The following is a 22,606-nucleotide window of genomic DNA, read 5'->3' on the forward strand; positions in this document are numbered from 1 at the left end:
GTGCACCAGGACCCCTACTGCGTTTATTGTTTACAGCCTGATGATGAGAGGGTATACTCGAAATGCGATGGAACGATGTCAACCTAGGTCTGTGGTCTGGCGTACAGTACACCACCCCATTCTCGACGCGAACGCCCAAACTGGTATCTGGTGATCAACGAAAAACATGACGCAGCATCGGCTCCATGTCACTAATATGGGTGCCTCTCCAATTAAACGACAATGACGTCTGCTTGATACGAAATGCACATGGTCTGGAATGCGCATCTTCTGCGGAAAGTAGCACTTTATAATCAAAATGCTTTCCCTTCTTCTTCGCACAGCCCACACGCAGTGACCCCACAGTCTCTTTTATTCCCGGGTGAGACGTTTAAGACTAATACCCCGCCATAGATCAACGTTTTACTCGTCTTCAGATCCCCCCCCCGTCGACAATACTATGCCACCCAGTTTTTGGGCTTTTCCTTGAAGCCTACCGGCAGCTGCGGTGTGCTGGGCATGAGAAGGTAAGCCATAGCGAGTCTAATTCTCAATACAGGAACAGTAATTTTGACATACGGCATTTTTCTTCGAGACTGTGTATCCAGATCTGGTCTGCAGTACAAGGGGATCAACTTGTAGCCACTCCCATACAACCACGGGTGTGCTGCCGTTTTGTTTGTTACGCAGGGAGAGTGGTCTATTCTTTTCTGTTTTTCATTATTGTACAATGTGCTGTTATTGTTTCCTTGCCACAAGGAACCAGTTGTGCAAAATTATATTGACGCGTATCCTTCATGACTTGTAAAAAAAAAGGAAAAATGTGGTACAGGTAATCACCCGCAATAGGGGACTGATGACCTGAGATGTTAAGTCCCATAGTGCTCAGAGCCATTTGAACCACAACGCAATTCCCATCAGTGGGCATCACAGTCCATGAAACAGTGGTTCGAGGGCGATGGCGTACAGAATCAACGACTGCGGGCATTCCTGTCATATCGAACGGGATATGGTAATCGGGCTTTCCGCGCGTTCATTGATCATCACTCATGACGTAGCCCCTCGGAGTAGACGCATGACAATGTAAATAAAGACCGGAGGAAGGCCATCCACCGCGGCACAACCGCTTCGGCTATCCGTGCACGCCTCCCGGACGAACCCAAACTTCATGTGTCATACTACGTACATTCCAAAACCATAGTGCACTACCTTTGTCACTTAATGCTCGCAGCTTTATTCTGCATTCGACCACCAGTGAGAACGACAGTATAAGACATCGAAACCCAAGATGTTATCGTCTTGTGCCAGCCTCGGCATATACTATTTCCTTGCATGTCCTGATGACAGCCGTCCGAAATTAATTCGAAATGCATTTGTTAAATGCGAATCTCTTGGCTTCAGCTGTGACGGGTATAACTGTACAACCATTAGGTTGTACACCTACACCTATCACAGCTAGGAATTTATTTCGAATTAATTTCGGACGGGTGTGAATCGTCATTAGTTTCTGTTCATCCAACATGTCAGTAACTAAATAAAGAAAAAAAATAAAAAAGGGATCTGTTAATGTTGGCTACGCTATCGGCAAAAAATCATTGGAACCAAGAACAACAGTAAAATCCCTTGCAGGGTGACCTGAAGTGGAATTACCGCATAAAATTAATTGCGGGAGGAGCAGATGCCAGGCTCACGTTTAGTGAAAGAATCTTAAGGAAATGTAATTTTCCACGAACGAAGTGATTTACAAAATATTCATTAGACCAATTCTTGGGTACTGCTTATCAGCCTGGGACCACTACGAGGTTAGGTTAAATTGTCAAGTAAAGAAGATCCAACGACTAGTTTATTAGTAGGTGCGGGAACTTACGAAGATACTCAAGAAAATTCCGTGACAGACGTTAAAAAAACGCCGTTGTTTATCACGGAGAGGTTTGCTAATAAAACTTCGAGATTAAGTATTAGAACATTTGGGCAACATAGCCCTTCCTCTCACATATGTCTCCAGAAGTGACCACGTCCAGAAAATCGAAGAAGTAAGAGCATTGTATGGTAGTGAAACATGGACTGTGAGGAAACCGGAACAGTAGAGAATCGAAGCGTTTGAGACGTCGAATGTTGAAAATTAAGTGGGTCGGTAAGATAAGGAATGAGAGAGTTCTGCGCAAAATCGGAGAGAAAAGGAATATGTACGAGAAAACAGTGACAAGGAGGACAGGATCATAGGACATCTGTTAAGACATCAGGGAATAACTTCCATAGTACTAGACGGAACGGCAGAGCGCAAAAACTGTACAGAAAGGCAGAGATTGGAATACATCCAGCACCCAATTGAGGACGTATGTTGCAAGTGGTACTCTGAGATGAAGAGGTTGGCACAAAAGAGGAATTCGTGGCGGGCAGCATCAAAGCAGTCAAAAGGCTGATGACTCCAAAAAAAAAGGAGAGCATACGTAGATTCATCAACAGTTCATCTCCCTACGAAGCCCCCTTCTTGCAGCGGTGTACCGTAGGTCTCTAGAGGAGCGTAGCGTTCCAAAAGATTGGGAAAGGGCACAGGTCATCCCCGTTTTCAAGAAGGGACGTCGAACAGATGTACAGAACTATAGACCTGTATCTCTAACGTCGATCAGTTGTAGAATTTTAGAACACGTATTATGTTCGAGAATAATGACTTTTATGGAGACTAGAAGTCTACTCTGTAGGAATCAGCATGGGTTTCGAAAAAGACGATCGTGTGAAACCCAGCTCGCGCTATTCGTCCACGAGACTCAGAGGGTCATAGACACGGGTTCCCAGGTACATGCCGTGTTTCTTGACTTCCGCAAGGCGTTTTATACCGTTCCCCACAGTCGCTTAATGAACAAAGTAAGAGCATATGGACTATCAGACCAATTGTGTGATTGGATTGAAGAGTTACTGCATAACAGAACGCAGCATGTCATTCTCAATGGAGAAAAGTCTTCAGAAGTAAGAGTGATTTCCGGTGTGCCACAGGGGAGTGTCGTAGGACCGCTGCTATTCACAATATATATAAATGACCTTGTGGTTAACATCGGAAGTTCAGTGAGGCTTTTTGCGGATGATGCTGTAGTATATCGAGAGGTTGTAACAATGAAAAATTGTACTGAAATGCAGGAGGTTCTGCAACGAATTGACGCATGGTGCAAGGAATGGCAATTGAATCTCAATGTAGACTAGCCTAATGTGCTGCGAATACATACAAAGAAAGATCCTTTTTCATTTAGCTACAGTACAGTAGGTCAGCAACTGGAAGCAGTTAATTCCATAAATTATCTTGGAGTAGGGATATTAGAAGTGATTTAAAATGGAATGACCATATAAAATTAATCGTCTGTAAGGCAGATGACAGACTGAGATGCATTGGAAGAATCCTAAGGAAATGCAATCCGAAAACAAAGGAAGTATGTTACAGTACACATGTTCGCCCACTGCTAGAATACTGCTCACCGGTGTGGGATCTTTCTTTCCACGAACAATACGAGACTGGATTAGAAGGGAGAACCGATAGAGGTACTCAAGGTACCCTCCACCACACACCGTCAGGTGGCTTGCGGAGTATGGGTGTAGATGTAGATGTAGATCGGCGAATCTAACAGGAAATGAGAAGAGAACCACAGTGGTACCAGAAGTACCCTCTGCCATTCGATAAGATGGCTTGTGGAGTACAGACGTCAAACTCTAGCCACCTTTTTTGTCTGAGCTGAGTTTACTTGAACAGGTTCTACCTATGACAATCGTAGTGTGCTTATCATTCACTGATTTCTACTTCGAGAGAAAATTTCTAACGAATGAGTTATCTTTAAGCAGCACACATTCGGTGAACAGCGATTAAGTAAATGGTTCAAATGGCTCTGTACACTATGGGACTTAACATCTGTGGTCATCAGTCCCCTAGAACTTAGAACTACTCACACCTAACTAACCTAAGGACATCACACACATCCATGCCCGAGGAAGGATTCGAACCTGCGACCGCAGCGTTCACGCGGTTCCAGACTCAAGCGCCTAGAACCGCACGGCCACACCGGCCGGCTAGAACAGCTATTGAACATTGGTTATCGATTACTGCGTATTTCAATGACGCAAGTACGGATCCCAGATTTGGTATGTAGATTTCACAAGAGCTGTAGCTACAAAACAGACTTATCAGTTCCTACCTCTGTTTCTTCAACAAGAATACGATGGACGTGGCGTGAGGTAAGTGTGATTCATCCTCAGCTGCTCGTTCTGGATTATATTCATTGATATATGTCGATAATAAGATACGTGAGTTTGTGCGTCGTAGACTGGCCAGCGATGGCAAACAAAGTTTTACGAACGAAATTACTGGGATGTTTGTCATCTAATATGTTTCCATCTCTAGACACAGTAACGTTGTTTTCACAATAAAATAACTGGCTTCAACAGGACATACAAGCGCAATTATGGATGTACTCTCTACTAACAGCTGAAAAACATAACAAGTACAGTACCATTACTATTATTCATACAGGGAAAGCAAAAACTGTCTTTTCCTGAAGAACGAGTATTAGTCTCCCAAAGAAAACAGGAAGACAGAGGTGAGGGTATTCCGACGGCCACATGATGAGTAAGGAGAATACTTGTCCATTCTTGTGGTCAAGAGGGTCAGGTCATTGTTGAGACTGTTAGCTGGAACTTAGTTAAGTAAGATGACTTTGCAGTTATCTCGTTAGTCATAAACTGGCAAGCAGTTTATTGGCAAAATCATGATTCCTCGTTTGCCTAAATGCAGAGGTTAGTTTCGGGAAGAAGAACTAAAAGCGTATGATTTTTTTCCATTGGGCAATTTTCTGAATCTACAATACTATACTGCGCAGAAAGTGTCCCCTATGTATTGATCATATCATATGGCTTTCTGTTCAGAAGCAAAATGAAAAATACGTATTATCAAGCAAATGTTAACTGAATGACAGATGAGCATTTACCTTCTACGCTAACGGAAAAAAATCGCAACACTGAAACGTAAGTAATTTAGAGTAATGAAATATGGAGCATGCATTTGTTTGAGTAATCTTTGTAAGTGATTAACACTGCAAGATCACATGTTAATGTAAGCGCGAGATAAGCCATTGCATATGTGAAATGCTGGTACATTAATAACCGGTGTAACATCCAGAATGTTGAATGCACGCATGCAAACGTGCATGCATTGCGCTATACAGGTGCCGGATATCAGTTTGTGGGATGGTGTCCGATGCCTGTTGCACATGGTCGGTCAAAAACAGGGCCGGTTAGTGCTGTTTGTGGATGGCGCTAGAGTTCTCGTCCGAGGATCAGGTGATCTGGTGATCGCACAGGCCAAGGCAATATATTGACACTCTGAAGAATATGTCTACTTACAACAGCGGTATTAGGCGAGCGTTATCCTGTTGGAAAACACTTCCCAGAGTGCTGTTCATGAATGGCAGCACAACACCGGACTGAAGTACAAATCTGCATCCAGGGTGCGTGGGATAACCACGTGCGTGTACCTGCTGTTAAACGAAATCGCTCCCCAGACCATAGCTCCAGGAGTAGGTCCAGTGAATCTAACACGCAGACAAATTGGTTGCAGGTCTTCACCTGGCCAACCAGCACACGACTGTCACTGGCACCGAGACAGAACCAGTTTTCATCAAAAAACCCAACAGACCTCCATCCTGCTCCCCAATGATCTCTCGCTTGATACCACTGAAGGTGCAAATGGTGGTGGTTTGGGGCTCAGTGGAATGCACGCTACAGGGCGTCTGGTTCGGAGCTGTACTTGAAGTAACCGTTTTCTAACAATTAGTTGTGTCGCTGTGGTACCAACCGCTGCTGCAGATACAGTTATGATACAGTTATGTATGGTCTTCCCTCTCGGTAGTGCCACGTGGCCGTTTCAGAGACCAGTAGTCTTGCGACGATACATTCTCGTGACCACCACTGCTAGCAGTCAAAGACAGTGCCTTCTGAAGTCTTTCTTCAGTACCGCAGAAGGAACATCCAGCTTCTCATAGCCCTGTTACATGACGTCATTCACTCTCAGTGAGTTGTTGACGACGGCGTCTTTGTCCCCTTAAAGGCGTATTTGACCAATACCAGCTCACCACGTCCAGTCTCAAAGGTAACGGACGCTCACCACCGTTACAGCGTGTATTTAAAACAAACCACATTTGCATCCTTATAGTGGCGCTACCAGCGCCAATCTTTTGCAACTGGCGCGAAATCTGAAGAGACACAGTCATTCAGATGTAGAAATAAGAATACCAACTTCCGTTTATCCCGCACAATGACTTTTTGGTGTTGTGATTTTTTTTTTCAATCAGAGTATTTAAATTTGTTTACTGTCAGCTCCAGCAAGTGGATAGGTAAGGTTATCCCGCGTACCTGCACTGTGTACTACTACAGGAGAATCAAAGTCAGTTTTTAATAACATATATACAGGGTGTTTCAAAAATGACCGGTATATTTGAAACGGCAATAAAAAGTCACAGGGGTTCATGTCTGGCGAATAGGGAGGCCAATCCAAGCCGCCTCCTGTATGTTTCAGATAGCCCAAAGCAACCACACGATCATCGAAATATTCATTCAGGAAATTAAAGACGTCGGCCGTGCGATGTGGCCGGGCACCATCTTGCATAAACCACGAGGTGTTCGCAGTGTCGTCTAAGGCAGTTTGTACCGCCACAAATTCACGAAGAATGTCCAGATAGCGTGATGCAGTAATCGTTTCGGATCTGAAAAATGGGCCAATGATTCCTTTGGAAGAAATGGCGGCCCAGACCAGTACTTTTTGAGGATGCAGGGACGATGGGACTGCAACATGGGGCTTTTCGGTTCCCCATATGCGCCAGTTCTGTTTATTGACGAAGCCGTCCAGGCAAAAATTAGCTTCGTCAGTAAACCAAATGCTGCCCACATGCATATCGCCGTCATCAATCCTGTGCACTATATCGTTAGCGAATGTCTCTCGTGCAGCAATGGTAGCGGAGCTGAGGGGTTGCCGCGTTTGAATTTTGTATGGATAGAGGTGTAAACTCTGCCGCATGAGACGATACGTGGACGTTGGCGTCAATTGGACCGCAGCTGCAACACAGCGAACGGAAACCCGAGGCCGCTGTTGGATCACCTGCTGCACTAGCTGCGCGTTGCCCTCTGTGGTTGCCGTACGCGGCCGCCCTACCTTTCCAGCACGTTCATCCGTCACGTTCCCAGTCCGTTGAAATTTTTCAAACAGATCCTTTATTGTATCGCTTTTCGGTCCTTTGGTTACATTAAACCTCCGTTGAAAACTTCGTCTTGTTGCAACAACACTGTGTTCTAGGCGATGGAATTCCAACACCAGAAAAATCCTCTGTTCTAAGGAATAAACCATGTTGTCTACAGCACACTTGCACGTTGTGAACAGCACACGCTTACAGCAGAAAGACGACGTACAGAATGGCGCATCCACAGACTGCGTTGTCTTCTATATCTTTCACATCACTTGCAGCGCCATCTGTTGTTGAAAATTAAAACTACTGTAATTTCGAAAGTTTGTCCGCCTGAAAATGTACTGTTGTCCCAAGCATATTGCAAAAACGGTGTATTTCTATCGCTGCTCGTTTAGTTTGTATTGCCGTTTCAAAAATACTGGTCATTTTTGAAACACCCTGTAAATGGTACGCTGTAATATGTGCTTCGCAAATCTTGAGGAGACAAAGTGGGTTACCGAATAAAGAATAGGAGCAAGAAAGGCATTCATACTACTTTTCGCCTCCGTGGCAGCTGAACAACAACTATTTGCCACATTTTTAACTTTACATCCAGACAAGAATTTATTTGGTGTGGTTCAGGTAAGTGGATTTGTCATCAGAGGGGTTACAGTAATAAGTTAGTATTTCGGTTTTAAAATGTATTTCCTTCATTGATTGGAGGGGTACTAATACCCATCAGCACAAGCCCATGTTTTTGTAAGCTTTCGTGAAACGGAATTAGCAGCTGACTAGCTAATAGAGCTGACGTTCATGTTATACGAAGCTAATCATCAAATCTCTCCGAACAACTTACAAAACAATTTTCCAACACAGTTCTAGTCCGCACTGTAAACACCTCTCTGGTATTTTCCGTAAACATAATCTTAGAGATTTATGTGACGAGGAATATAGGTATCTGTCAAGACATGCAATGAAGATGGCGAGAGGGTTAGTGGAAATGTATGGTATGGGAAGACAGAAGCAGCTTAATAAATGGCAAACGTTGCGAGTAAAACGACCTCAAAATGTAGGCTATAAGTGAAATGAAAGTTGCTTTAAACCTAGACCGTGAACAAAAAAAAATACAGAATTTATTTGTTTTGCTATGAAAACGTAATCCGATTGCATGAACATCGAAATGGTTCAAATGGCTCTGAGCACTATGGGACTTAACTTCTGAGGGCATCAGTCCCCCAGAACTTAGAATTACTCAAACCTAACTAACCTAAGGACATTACACATCGAAATGGTACGACTGAGGTGGTAGCAACAAATCTACATTCAAACTAATTACCGCTGACAATGTAATCTTTCCTACAATCAAAGGTTTGTGTCATACGTGATTTGTCAGAAAAAAGAATGTAGGAGTATCTAAAACCATTTAAATCTAAATTCATTTCGTGTCTGTCTGAGGGACAATAACGACTCCACGGCCCCTGTGTAGTTTGCATCAGATGTAATGTTGAATAACTGCAACCACGATAAAGGAATTTATTAACTTGCTGCATTGCTTGGTTATTAATATTAATGACTATTTTGGCCATAACTAGCTCACGCATTCTAAATGCCATTACTTTTGTTTTTGATGTGGAGATTGTTACTTTATACTCATTTGCTACTTTCACGAGGAGGTATACCTACGTTGTAGATCATCATCTATTCCAGCTAGAATCATTTGGATGTGTACAAAGTGCGTTGCTTCTTGAGTAAAGTTATCTTTGTATTTCAAAATATTTCGGCAATAGTTTTTACAATATTTTGTTGATGACATGGTATTTAACTTGACTAGGCGAATAGTAAAGTACAGAAACAAAAATCTCAGACATGAAAATTGGGGGAGCTCAGTCCTGTCTCGATAACACAATCATACCAGAAGGTAGTGACCTAGAGGAGTTGTCATCATGGTCTGGTGTGATGAGCCATACATCGTCCACAGAAAATGACATACCACTGTACGACACAAAGCAAAAGCAGCTGCATGCAAAACATTAAATTCAAACTTACTAGTGATTAAAATATTTAATTTCGAATACCATAGGCGCTGTCAATCAGCAATAAAAGAAAGACCCCGAGAGATAGGCCGAGCCGCCTAATCTGCGATTACTTTTTCCTTCTATGCACAATGTCGACTTTCCGCAGATTGTATAAGACTTGTGACGTACGTGTATCCGTAGAGTGTAGGTAACTCTAATGGGTACATGTGTATGATGTGTTGTCATGTTTCTGTTGTGTAGCGGCGCTCAAAAGCGAGAGCTCAGGTCAAGGAGACAAGGGTGCATAGAGTTCAGTCTGTGTCCCATGGCACAACAGAGTCAATGAGAGTAGATAAGTACGTACAGTACATGACTAAAGCATGACAACTTCAGGTCATTTGTGTTTTGACATAACGTTGAAAATATGATACTGCAGTACCTTAGTTGGTCCGATTTACAATGCAAAGTTTCTTCTGACATGCACGCATGTATGCATGACCCACGGCCAGACCCAAACTTTCAAATGTCGTCAAACATGTGTCGATAACCTATACTCGTACATCCATTATCTATATTCTCATACACACGAGACATTTCACTTGAAAGTTACTTGCCTGGTCTCGGCGGGTAAATACGACACTACAGAGCTTGTTTTTTTTCTCGGAATAAGATGCATCGTTCCTCTGGACATGCCTGTATGACGAGAAGGCATCCTAATTTGGAATGACACAGGCACTACAATGTGACATCTATCCGCTGACAACGGGCAAGCGACACACGTAAAATGTCTCGCCTGTACGCGGATATACACTACTGGCCATTAAAATTGCTACACCACGAAGATGACGTGCTACAGACTCTTAATTTAACCGACAGGAAGAAGATGCTGTGATACGTGAATGATTACCTTTTCAGAGCATTCACACAAGGTTGGCGCCGGTGGGGATTGTAGCCTATCGCGATTGCGGTTTATCGTATCGCGACATTACTGCTCGCGTTGGTTGAGATCCAATGACTGTTAGCAGAATATGGAATCGGTGAGTTCAAGAGGGTAATACGGAACGCCGTACTGATCCCAACGGCCTTGTATCAAGAAATTATCGAGATGACAGGAATCTTATCCGCATGGCTGTAACGGATCGTGCAGCTACGTCTCGATCCCCGAGTCAGCAGATGGGGACGTTTGCAAGACAACAACCATCTGCACCGACAGTTCGACGAAGTTTCCTGCAGCATGGACTAACAGCTTGGAGACCACGGCTGCGGTTACCCTTGACGCTGTATCACAGACAGGAGCGCCTGCAATGGTGTACTCAAGGACGAACCTGGGTGCACAAATGGCAAAACGTCATTTTTTCGGATGAATCCAGGTTCTGTTTACAGCATCATGATGGTCGCATCCGTGTGTGGCGACATCGCGGCGAACGCACATTGGAAGCGTGTATTCGTCATCGCCGTACTGGCGTATCACCCGGCGTGATGGTATGGGGTGCCATTGGTTACACGTCTCGGACATCTCTTGTTCGCAATGATGGCACTTTGAACAGTGGACGTTACATTTCAGATGTGTTACGACCCGTGGCTCTACCCTTTATTCGACCCCTGCGAAACCCTACGTTTCAGCAGGACCGCATGTTGCAGATCCTGTACGGGCTTTCCTGGATACAGAAAATGTTCAACTGCTGCCCTGGCCAGTACATTCTCCAGATCTCTCACCAATTGAAAACGTCTGGTCGATAGTGGCCGAGCAACTGGCTCGTCACAATACGCCAGTCACTACTCTTGATAAACTGTGGTATCGTGTTGAAGCTGCATGGGCAGCTGTACCTGTACACGCCATCCAAGCTCTGTTTGACTAAATGCCCAGGAGTATCATGGCCGTTATTACGGCCAGAGGTGGTTGTTGTGAGTAGTGATTTCTCAGGATCTACGCACCCAAATTGTCTACGCACCCAAATTGCATGAAAATGGCCGGCCGGAGTGGCCGAGCGCTTCTAGGCGCTACAGTCTCGAACCGCGCGACCGCTACGGTCACAGGTTCGAATCCTGCGTCGGGCATGGATGTGTGTGATGTCCTTAGGTTTAAGTAGTTCTAAGTTCTAGGGTACTGATGACCTCATAAGTTAAGTCCCATAGTTCTCAGAGCCATTTGAACCTTTTTTTTTTTTTTTTGCATGAAAATGTCATCACATGTCAGTTCTAGTATAATATATTTGTCCAATGAATACCCATTTATCATCTGCATTTCTTCTTGGTGTAGCATTTTTAATGGCCAGTGGTGTAAATATTGGCTGTACGAGAACAGGTTGTCGACACATGGGTGACGACATATGGAAGCTTGGATATGGCCATGAATCATGCACGGATAGCATCATGGTAAGGCGACCGGTCAGTCGCGAAATCTGGGATCGAGTCTGGGCCCGGCACAGTTTTTCATTGCCGTCATTTTGTTCTACAACTGATGGTTGTCCATATTCGCAATTTTTTCAATACATGTAATGTATAACATTTAAAAGTCTCCTTTTCTTAACTATGAATGGTTATCTTTAACAAACAAATCCAAAGGCAAAAAATAAAAATTATACCAGTACTGAAACTAGACCATAGATTTGTGGAGGCGGTAATATGTGCTTTGGAAGAAAGTGAAACGCAAGATTGTAACCTCCCCACAAAAAATTTAAATAATTAAAATGAGCCAAGCATAACCTCCCACAAAAATAATAATTATTAAATGAATTTTAATTACGTTGTAACCTCTGAACAAAATTGGTTCCCATTTATAGTCTCTGTGCAGAAATGCATTCACATTTAATGTAACCACAAAATTCAATTCCTAAACCCCGAAATAATAAAAAATTCAGTAACCTGGTAAATTTTATGACGACAGCAGCGCTGCGCCTCGGCCCTGTATTCTGAATAAAAAAGGAAAAATTCTTACCTCAATAAAGACTGCGAATATATATCTGCTCTTATGTAGAAAATTTTGGCACAGCTTCGTGCAATGCTGTCGTATATTTTTTTCTGATTCTTGGAAGGAATGATCATGCATTGGAAATATTCTTTAAATTAAAATGAATGCTTTTCTTTAAAAAAAATTACTTTATATTATAGAAATTATTATTGGGGGCATTTTTTTAAAAGAAATTAATGACAGTTAATATACATTACTAGATATGCGCAAGCCTGCTTCTTTACATTCTACAATAATACTCATCCTCCAGAGTCCCGACCAGAGCAGACTGCCGACACGCGCAGGCACGCGCCGACTACTGTCCACTACTGCATACTACTGCTTACTAGCACAGACTGAAGACTAAAGCCGACTGACTACTACTGCATACTGACGCCGACTCGCGCCAACTAGCGACAAGCAACAACTAACTACATACTACTCTCTGGTCAGAGATTCTGCCATGCCTCGCCCATCGCTGGCAACGCATACGTCTTACGAGCTGAGGTTCAAGTAACTAGAACTAGACAACTGGTGTCTGCCAGAAATAAAATTTGTAGAATCCGTGCTCCTAGGAGCAATAAACCAGGACAAGGCACACAACGAAAAACTACTGTCAAAGCTGACTAACTTATTCTCTAGGAGATCCTCCAGAGTCCGCACGACAAATTACTAATGATCTCAACAAGCACCATGGAACAGAAGCCCATGGTTCTACGATTAAATGTCGTCTTTGCAATCAGGAAGACAGTGCGCCATCCCTGCAAGAAAAACTTCACCAGTTCAGCGTATGGAAAGAATGTAATAGACTGTATTAAAGAAAATTGGAAGTAGGCAGCAAAAGATTGGTCCTAGATGAAGTGGGGGGGGGGGGGGGGGGAGGGGCGGTTTGGGGGAGGGCCAACTGAGTTCAATATGATGTTTGGTTTTGGTTGGAAGATTTTTTACATAAAAAACTAAACAAGGCAACCAAGAGGGAAATTAATAACATTTTTCAGTAATGTTCTCTCTACTCTACCTATCACAGCATACATTAAAAAAATAGTCTTCGTCCTCTGATGCCTGCTACGTCTGCTAGTATTAATTTTCTGTCCTTCTAGGGATCGAGACGAGTATTAGAGTTTACAAATGTTCATACGTGAAGCGCTGTGTGCTCCAGTTACCACAAAGAATTTGCACTAATACGTTTAGCACTCCCCTTGACCCCTTCGAGGTCCTATCGTCATGGTTTCGAGTAGCGCCTCGAAGTTCCGAACCTCTGATACATATTTGTCGATAGAACAGCGTTAGTATAACATCCTTTGGCGCATTCTAATGTTCAAGTAACTTCTGGGAAACAGTTACTGCAAATTAAATCTTAACGCATAACCCGTCGTATTTTCCGCTCCTCAGATTTTGAACAATAATAACGTATCTTTTTTAATGATTCCATATTGCCTGTTACTGTCAATTTTATGTTTATTTTCTATAGTATCATACAATGTCGGCCTTGGGACATTTTCAGTTGCCTATTTACCTTTATTGACTGTAGGAACACCGAAAATCTGCAATACTTAATTTTAGTATATTGATCTGTTGCACTTGTTGTTTATATCGTCTGCCGTAGCCTTATATTTCTGAGTGCACTACACGAGTATGGAAAATTTTGCCACCACATTTTTTTGATGATCCTACAATCGTTTAATGTATCAAGATATTTCAAAATATCGTAAGATCGAAACTGAACGATAGCAGAGGAAAGAAAAAAAATGTCGGCCGTAGGCGGTGTGGAATCGTTTAACACGTTCTTAGCGATGCTGGGCTGAGGTTCCAAGATAATCAATCTCTTGCGTTATTTCTTGTCTTGTGATACGTTACTAAACCCTGATGCTTTGTTATCACCGCCACTTCTTACAAGTGTCAAAACTAAAATCAGGTTCATCAGCTTCTTATCTTGCCCGTCTTTTATATGATTTGTAGCTGAACTCTTCTAAAACATATCTCCTGGTTGCCGAGCTAGGTGGCGCTGTTGTGGGGCACTGGACTTGGATTCGGGCGACGGCAGTTGAAATTCCCATTCAGCTGTCCAGACTTCCGTTCTCAAAAAAATGGCTCAAATGGCTCTGAGCACTATGGGACTTAACATATGTGGTCATCAGTCCCCTAGAACTTAGAACTACTTAAACCTAACTAACCTAAGGACATCACACACATCCATGCCCGAGGCAGGATTCGAACCTGCGACCGTAGCGGTCACACGGTTCCAGACTTACGTTCTCAGTCCTTAGAAAAGGACAAAGTAAATTTCCCTCCATAAATCAGGCTTGTCCTCCAACTATAATGATCACATCATCGATAGGACGCTGAACCCTGACCTTTCTTTCTTCATTACCGTTCAACTAGTGAAGAAAAGATGAAAATGCATAACCTATGTAGAAAAATCAGAAAATGTGCCGTTTAATATATAAATGTATCCGGCAATAAATAAGTTTTTCACGTCGTGTTCATGAAAGACACTTAACCAACGTTTGAGAGAACGAAAACTACGCTATTAATAAACCAGTCGATTACGATTTGTATTTAAATTATATCAGGGACACGTGGATTTAAAATGCTGTATTAGCTTGCAGTTAAATTTCAACCAACATCAAATACGAACATAATGAAGTGGTTATATGTACACCATCTGATGAAAAACATCCGGACATCTATTAGTGGACATTAATATGAGGTGCGTCCACTCTTCGCCTTTATGATCGGTTCAGCTCTCCTGGGAACAATTATAGTGAAGTATCTGAATGCCTGTGAAGGAATGGCCGCCCAGTGCTCCGCAAGAACTGAAACTAAAGACGGTAGTAATGTTAGACTTTGCAACGAGGTCGACGTTCTAATACATCACAAAGCTGCTTCCTTGGGTTCAGGCTGGTATTTTGGGCAGGCCAGTCTATTTTAGGAATGTGACTGTGCACAAACCATTGCAACACGGATGTTGCTTTCTGACAGGGTGCATTGTCATGCAGAAACAATCATCTTCTCCAAACTGTCATTCCACTGTGTGCCGTACGCAATGTGTAAACTGTGGTTCAAATGGCTCTGATCACTATGCGACTTAACTTCTGAGGTCATCAGTCGCCTAGAACTTAGAACCAATTAAACCTAACTAACCTAAGGACATCACACACATCCATGCCCGAGGCAGGATTCGAACCTGCGACCGTAGCAGTCGCTCGACTCCAGACTGTAGCCCCTAGAACCGCACGGCCACTCCGGCCGGCTGTGTACTGTGTTCTTATCCTTTAGCATGTAGAGTTTTTTTAAGGTCAGTAAAGTACTGACGCGTCCCCTGGTGGCGATACAAAAAATGTCCAGGTAGCAATGACTGAACAAGTTTATTTATCAAAGACTAATAGCACGTCTATTCCTAAGTTGATGAAAACAAAACGTAAAATAAGTCACTTCTGAAAATAGAACAATAGTACTTCTGGTACACCATAAAAATCAAAGTATTATAGCACGCTCAGAGTTAAAGTACAAGTTGAATGAACGACGTCCCATAGGGAACAAACTTGTTTACATTCGGTGTGTAGCCATTTGAAAGTTAACCAGGAATCCACTTACAAGTTCACACATCTGCCACGATGGCAGAGTCCCTGTCTCGTTCAGTGAGAAGGCCACAAACAGTCTATGTCCTCGGTTGGCACCTCCCAGGGTCAAAGTCAGACGTGAATTGCAGCGACGTCATCGAGACGGCTCTAGAGTAAAAATCCTAACCGATTGGAACCTTGGGAAATGGGCGCCTGGCTAAGGGAAACTCACTCAGAGTGAACTGGTCTGGACTAACCTGAGCGCTGATCTAAATACCACTCGGCACTAGGACACAGCCAGGCCTACTTTTTATCATGTGTTTTGCAAAAGATCTGTCTGCGTTCTAGAAAAAGGCCCCCATTTGCTAGGCATCCTCGAAGACTTGTTGTAATGTTGGTTGCTGACAACACTGACAATAAACTTCGGTACAGCATCGCCCGCTCCCGCCTACCCGGGTAGGAGATGGCACAGTTCGTCTCAACTTCACGGAGTAGGCAGGTTCCATGCTGGTGGCTACAACAGTTGGGGGATGATGTCCACATCCATTGATTTTGGTACTGGCAACGTGTGTGGAGCTGTTGAAGGCGCCTCGAGTGAACTGGCTGGCAGCAGCGGTGAAGACGGCCCAGCAGTGTTTGAGCCTAGATGGCAGGTGGCTCCATTTCTGGAACAAAAGGATGTAGTAGTTTCTCAGTGCCAGGAGAAGGACCACAGCAAGGTCGCAATTGGTTAAGATATTTTCAGCATGGTGTGCCATTCGTAAGTGTCACCTTGGCCACAGCCCTGCCTAATAATTTGGAAATTATTGCTGGAAACCAACGTTCTGTCCATTAGCAAAACCTAGAGCCCACATTAGGTCTTTAAGTGGAACATGGTGGTGGGTAGGCCAGCTAGTAGGTGGACTGTGAACTGTGTAGTGAAGGGTAGAAATTTGGGACCAATGAGATCAAATGTAATATTTTTTTGCTAGATACGAGCCGTCCTGCCCGGCTGATCTATGAGATGCCTGAGATGCTAGGAAAAAAGAGTGCAAGCCTTCACCAGAGAATGGTAACGGTGAAGTTTAGACATTTTGGGTTTAAAAGTCAGGATGAAACGTTCCACTAGTCCAATTGAGGCAGGGTGGAAGGATGCTGTGTGAACTAGGGCGATGCCATAGTCACAGAAAGTGGAGAATTCTTCAGATGCAAACTGGGGACCATTGTCTGTGACAATGGTGTTAGGAATTCCTCCAAAGGCGAAACACATGAGATAAGGTTTGAATAGTTTGATTAGACGATGTGGCAGACATGCACGAAACGTATAGAAATTTACTGCCTGTGTCTATTGCAATGGGCCGAGCGTGGCCTATAAAACGTTCCCCAAAATCAAAATGATGCCTAGATCAGGGCCTGGTAAAGTCTTGTCAAGGGAAGTATCGTTGTGGAGAAATGTTCTGCTTGATCTGATTGGTGGTGCAAGGGGTTACCATTTGAGTAATAGCTGTGTCCATGCAGCTTCAATAGATACGATGGTGGACCAGACGTTTAGTGAGCATCATACGCCAGTGCCAGACATGAGAAGGTGGCAAAACGTGCTGCTGGAAAGGTGCAAGTATGACCACCTGGGTGCAGCTGTTTTCTGTTTCGAGCAACAGCACGTCGTTCAGTGTTAGTAGGCCTGGACCTCCGGCTGCCATACGTGTTTGTTGTATGGGAGCCACTGTGGAGTGCCAGGAGGAGAATCTCTCTGAGGGTTGGGTCCTCCATGGTGTGATGAGTTTGGCGTCCTGAGGGAGGTTGGTCACAGCTTCTTCTGCAGTGATATACAGGTGCAAACATACTACGAGATCTTATCAAACACCAGGCTCTGCCCCAGGAGCAGGCTTTTGCATATTGTGTCGTAGATCGATACTGAATATCATAATTATAGCTCAACACAAATGGGGCCCACTGCTGAAGGCGGCGAGCTGTTTCGGCGCGAATGTGAGCTGAAGCCTTGGAAAGAGGAAGCAGTGATTTAGAGTCAGTGGATAATGTAAAATGCCTACCACACGCGTAATCATGGAAGTTTTTTTAGGTAAAACAAGTTGGCTAACGCTTCTTTCTCAATCTGGCTATAATTTCGATGAGCAGAATTGAGGGTTTTGGATGCAAAAGCGATTGGGTGTTCTACCTTGTTCTCCATATGGGACATGTATGAAACATCTGCTTCCAGGATAAGAGGTTTGGTGGGGGTCATATGTTGTGAGGCAAAAAGGTGGAGAAGGACCTTTTTTAAGTCTGTGAAAGTTTTGAAACATACTGATGTCCATTGCCTACGAATGTTTTCCGCAGTAGGTGGTGTATTGGTTTGGAAATGGTGGCCACAAGGGGAATAAACTTTCGGTAGTAATTTAATTGCCCCAACACTGATTTCAACTGGTTGGTATTTTTAGGAACCACACTTTTTGTATTTCCTTAATGTACCACAGCGTGGGGGGATGCCAGAAAGAATGAAAACTTATCTGAGATAATCAGCTTGACTAACAAAGAAACAACACTTGTCCTTGTTACATTTTATATTGGCCTGTTGGAGGATCATGGACAGAGCGTCCAAATTGTTGGTCAGGTCCCAGGAATCTTTGCCTGTGACGAGACTGCCGTCTAAGTAATTTGCTGTCCCCAGTACATCACGAGTAAGATACTCCAGATATCGTTGAAATACCGCCAATGCGCTGGTAAGTCTGTTGCACTGGAACAGTCTCAAGGGAGTCTTGATGATTTAGGTGCATTGGGATTCTTCATCCAATGGCAGTCAGAGGTGTGTGTCCCTCAGGAAAATTTCTGCAAACACTTTTCCCGATAGACGGACCATGTCCACTATCTTATGCAGCGAGTTCACATGAATGACTAATTGAGCATTAATGGTCACTTTGGCATCTCCATAAATGTGCAAGGCGCCATTTGGTTTCTCAACAATGACAATGGACAGGGCTCATTGTCTGTTGGGGACTGGAGTGAGGATGAAATTTCCTTCTTCTGCCCCCCTCCTCAAGGCTTGTCTATGAACGCCTAAGGAACATTTCTAGCATTAAAAATCTTCTGCATTGCTGGTGGAAGGAGGGATGTGTTGGCTTCAAAATCTCTAAGACCCAATGAGGGTTGCAAAATTTTTGAGGTACGGATTTGTCTCCAGGGAGCTGACTACGGGATAGAATCGTCACTTTATAATTCAAGTGCATTAAAAAGACACTAACGGATCTTAGGGCATCACCCACCAAAACCCTGGCCGTGATATTCTGCAATAAAGACTGAACTTGGGCCATGCAATGTTCATTACTTTTTATAAGGTCATTACTATAACTTTTCGTTGGGGTATCAAAGGGTTGCAGGGAAGGGGATCCAACACTATAATATGATTTCCAATAGACAGTGTTGGACACGGTAACTATTTGCAAAGAAATGGTTACATGTTGGCAGTTAATGAAATAATTTCTGTTAAGCGTGTTAACACTGATTGAATATATGCTATGTTTGAGTACAGTTCATCCGAGTTGCCTGTCCCCATGTCTGAGGGATACATGTAGGTGCAGTCCAAAGAAGTGCACTTTGCTTGCTGGTAATGGCGGTGATGTCACTGATGAATGTTAAAAGAGTGACAGCAGGAAAGAAGCTGTTGAAGAAGGCGCTGGGGTGTTGCGTGTTTACCTAAACTGTGTAAGTCTGATTATGTCCATAATTGTGTTTGAGGATGATGTGTAGTCTGAGCTGCAATACTTGTGAGCGATCCTGTAGGGTAGGGCCAAAGAGACTGTTTGAATTCCCTGACGATGGGAAGCCAAATGTCTAGAGATGAGTCTCTGAGTTTCAAGAGATCATCTAGGCATGCACTAACACCATGTCTCTAACTAAGAAAGCAGCATAAGATTGATGGCGCTCGGGTTTATGGCACTGAAAACAGCAGTGACAAGATAAACCTGTAACCTGGCAATCCATTCTATATGACTGTCAATGGATTTTATCACATATGAAATATTTATGGCAGTGGTTCTCAGTGTGCACTTTAGAGTCAAAGTATTCAAGCAAACTGATATTCAGTTTGTCAGACAGAAGGACACTGGGCTCCACTTCGGTATTTACTTGTTGTAATAGGTGAGAGGTTTAAAGTACTACACACCTGAGGTTCTGTGAGTCATGATCACAGAGTAAAACCTGAATTGAAGCGATGTCATGGAGGTTGTTCCTCGAGTGAGAATCCTGATTGATGGAATTCTTGTGGAATCGGCGCCTGGCCCAGGAAAACAAACTTGGAGTGAACTGAACTGCTCTGACCCAAAACACCATTCTGAGCTGGAATACAACCAGACCTATTTTCAGTCAATTGCCTTGCATAAGAAAACAGGTCAGTGCGGCCAGAGCTGCCCGCGGCCTCTCGTGGCACAGAAAACGCTCCCATACTATAACATCATATCACCTGTACATCACCATCGGCACAAAGTGTGATAGCAGATAACGTATTTAACGCAGTCATAGCGTGATCTGTGACTCCAAATCACTCGTTTCCACTCATCCACAGTTCATTACCATCGCTCTTTACACCACCTCAAGCGTCACGTAGCACTGGTTCCCAAAATGTGTGGCCTATGAAGAACTGCACTACCATTGTATCCAATTCTTTTTATCTCCTTACGCACAGCCACTGATGCAGCTGGAGTGCTGGCAGCACTTTGGAAATCACGAGTGATTCTTTTCGCTGATTTCATGTTATTTTTTTTTCAACCATCCTCCGCAACGTTTGTTGGTCAGTGCTCTCAGCACATGAAGTACAGGTCTGGGTTTAGCTGCGGTTGTTCCTTGGCATTTCCGGAACCGTGCTGCTGCTACGGTCGCAGGTTCGAATCCTGCCTCGGGCATGGATGTGTGTGATGTCCTTAGGTTAGTTAGGTTTAAGTAGTTCTAAGTCTAGGGGACTGGTGATCTCAGATGTTAAGTCCCATAGTGCTTAGAGCCATTTGAACCATATTTGATCCTTGGTATTTCCACGTTACAATCACATCGTGAACAGTCGACTTGGGAAGCTTTAGAAAGGCTGAAATTTCCCTGACGGATCTATTACTCAGGTGGCTTCCAGTGGCACGTCCACATCCAAAGTCACTGAGCTGTCCTGATCGACCCATTCTGCTGTTCTGCTTTATTATTGACAGCACGATACTCCCCACATCTTTTGATACCTGCGGGTTGATGTCTTGTTATATCTAGTGCTCATTTCCGCATTACACAAGAATGTGCGGATACTTATGGTCAGACAGTGTAGTCGTTGAAGTTTTCCAGGTAATCTTTAACCTTCAGACTTACCGCTACGATATGTGCACAGTTTATAATCCGTTTCAGTGAATCACAGGTCGTTTCAGGTGACTAGTCACGCTGACGTTATTCTACACTCATGCTCATAAATTAATGATAATGCTAATACATGGTGAAACAACGCTCTGGTGGGCGGTTTGCAGGTTTAAATCACCTCGGGGTACGACCATGCGGTACATTTGACCTGCGGTCGTCGTACGGTGGCGTGGCAGCGGTCCACATACGCAGAGGTGTGTTGGTGCATGTCCGAGTACGGTGCAGCGAGTAAGTGTGCAGACGTTATCAGACGTGCTAATGGTGACTGTGTGTTGAAAATGGCTCAAAGAACACATATTGATGACGTTATGAGTAGAATACTAGGATAACTGGAGGCTGGTCAAACACAGCAGGTCGTAGCACAGGCCCTCTGTGTGCAACAAAGTGTGATCTCAAGATTATGGCAACGATTCCAGCAGACAGGAAACGTGTGCAGGCGCTACAGTACGGGACGTCCACAGTGTAAAACACCACAAGAAGACCGATATCTCACCATCAGAGCCCGCAGACGGCCACGGAGTACTGCAGGTAGCCTTACTCGGGACCTTACCGCAGCCACTGGAACAGTTCACGGACGAGCCCAGGTATAGACAGAACCGTGATTTTCGTCGGGTTTTCACCTGGCGTGAACCAGGTAACTGATATCAACCCCTTAATTTCCTTGAAAGGAACATGTGTGGGGGTCGTGGTTTGATGGTGTGGGGTGGGATTATGATTGGTGCACGTACACCCCTGCATGTCTTTGACAGAGGAACTGTAACAGGTCAGGTGTATCGGGACATCATTTTGCACCAGTATGTCCGCCTTTTCAGGGGTGCAGTGGGTCTCACCTTCCTCCTGATGGATGATAACGCACGGCCCCACCGAGCTGCCATCGTGTAGGAGTACCTTGAAACAGAAGATATCAGGCGAATGGAGTAGTCTGCCAGTTCTCCAGAACTAAACCCTATCGAGCACAGTCTGGGATGTTCTCGGTCGGCGTATCGCTGCACGTCTTCAAACTCCTACAACACTTCAGGAGCTCCGAGAGGCATTGGTGCAAGAATGGGAGGCTATACCGTAGCAGCTTCTCGACTACCTGATCCAGAGTATGCCAACCCGTTGGGCGGCCTGTGTACGTGTGCATGGTGATCACATCCCATATTGATGTCGGGGTACATGTGCAGGAAACAGTGGCGTTTTGTAGCACATGTGTTTCGGGACGGTTTTCTCAACTTATCACCAATACCATGGACTTACAGATCTGTGTCATGTGTGTTCCCTATGTGCCTATGCTATTAGCGGCAGTTTTGTGTAGTGCCATTTTGTGTGGCACCGCATTCTGCTATTATCCTTAATTTATGAGCATAAGTGTACATGACACAGCCAGCGAAGTGCAGGGAAGCTGTGAACTAGGCTCCGTAACTCACATAAACCGAATTTCATTTAAACATAACCGGAATATTTAGTAAATGAAATCAGCTGTACATGTGTTTTTTTCCTTTTTATTTCCTCACTTCCTGCCTGACATATTGTTGATAATGAGGAAATTAGTCACTCGAA

The sequence above is a fragment of the Schistocerca americana genome, chromosome 1 (assembly GCF_021461395.2).
Source record: "Schistocerca americana isolate TAMUIC-IGC-003095 chromosome 1, iqSchAmer2.1, whole genome shotgun sequence".
NCBI classification, from domain to species: domain Eukaryota; kingdom Metazoa; phylum Arthropoda; class Insecta; order Orthoptera; family Acrididae; genus Schistocerca; species Schistocerca americana.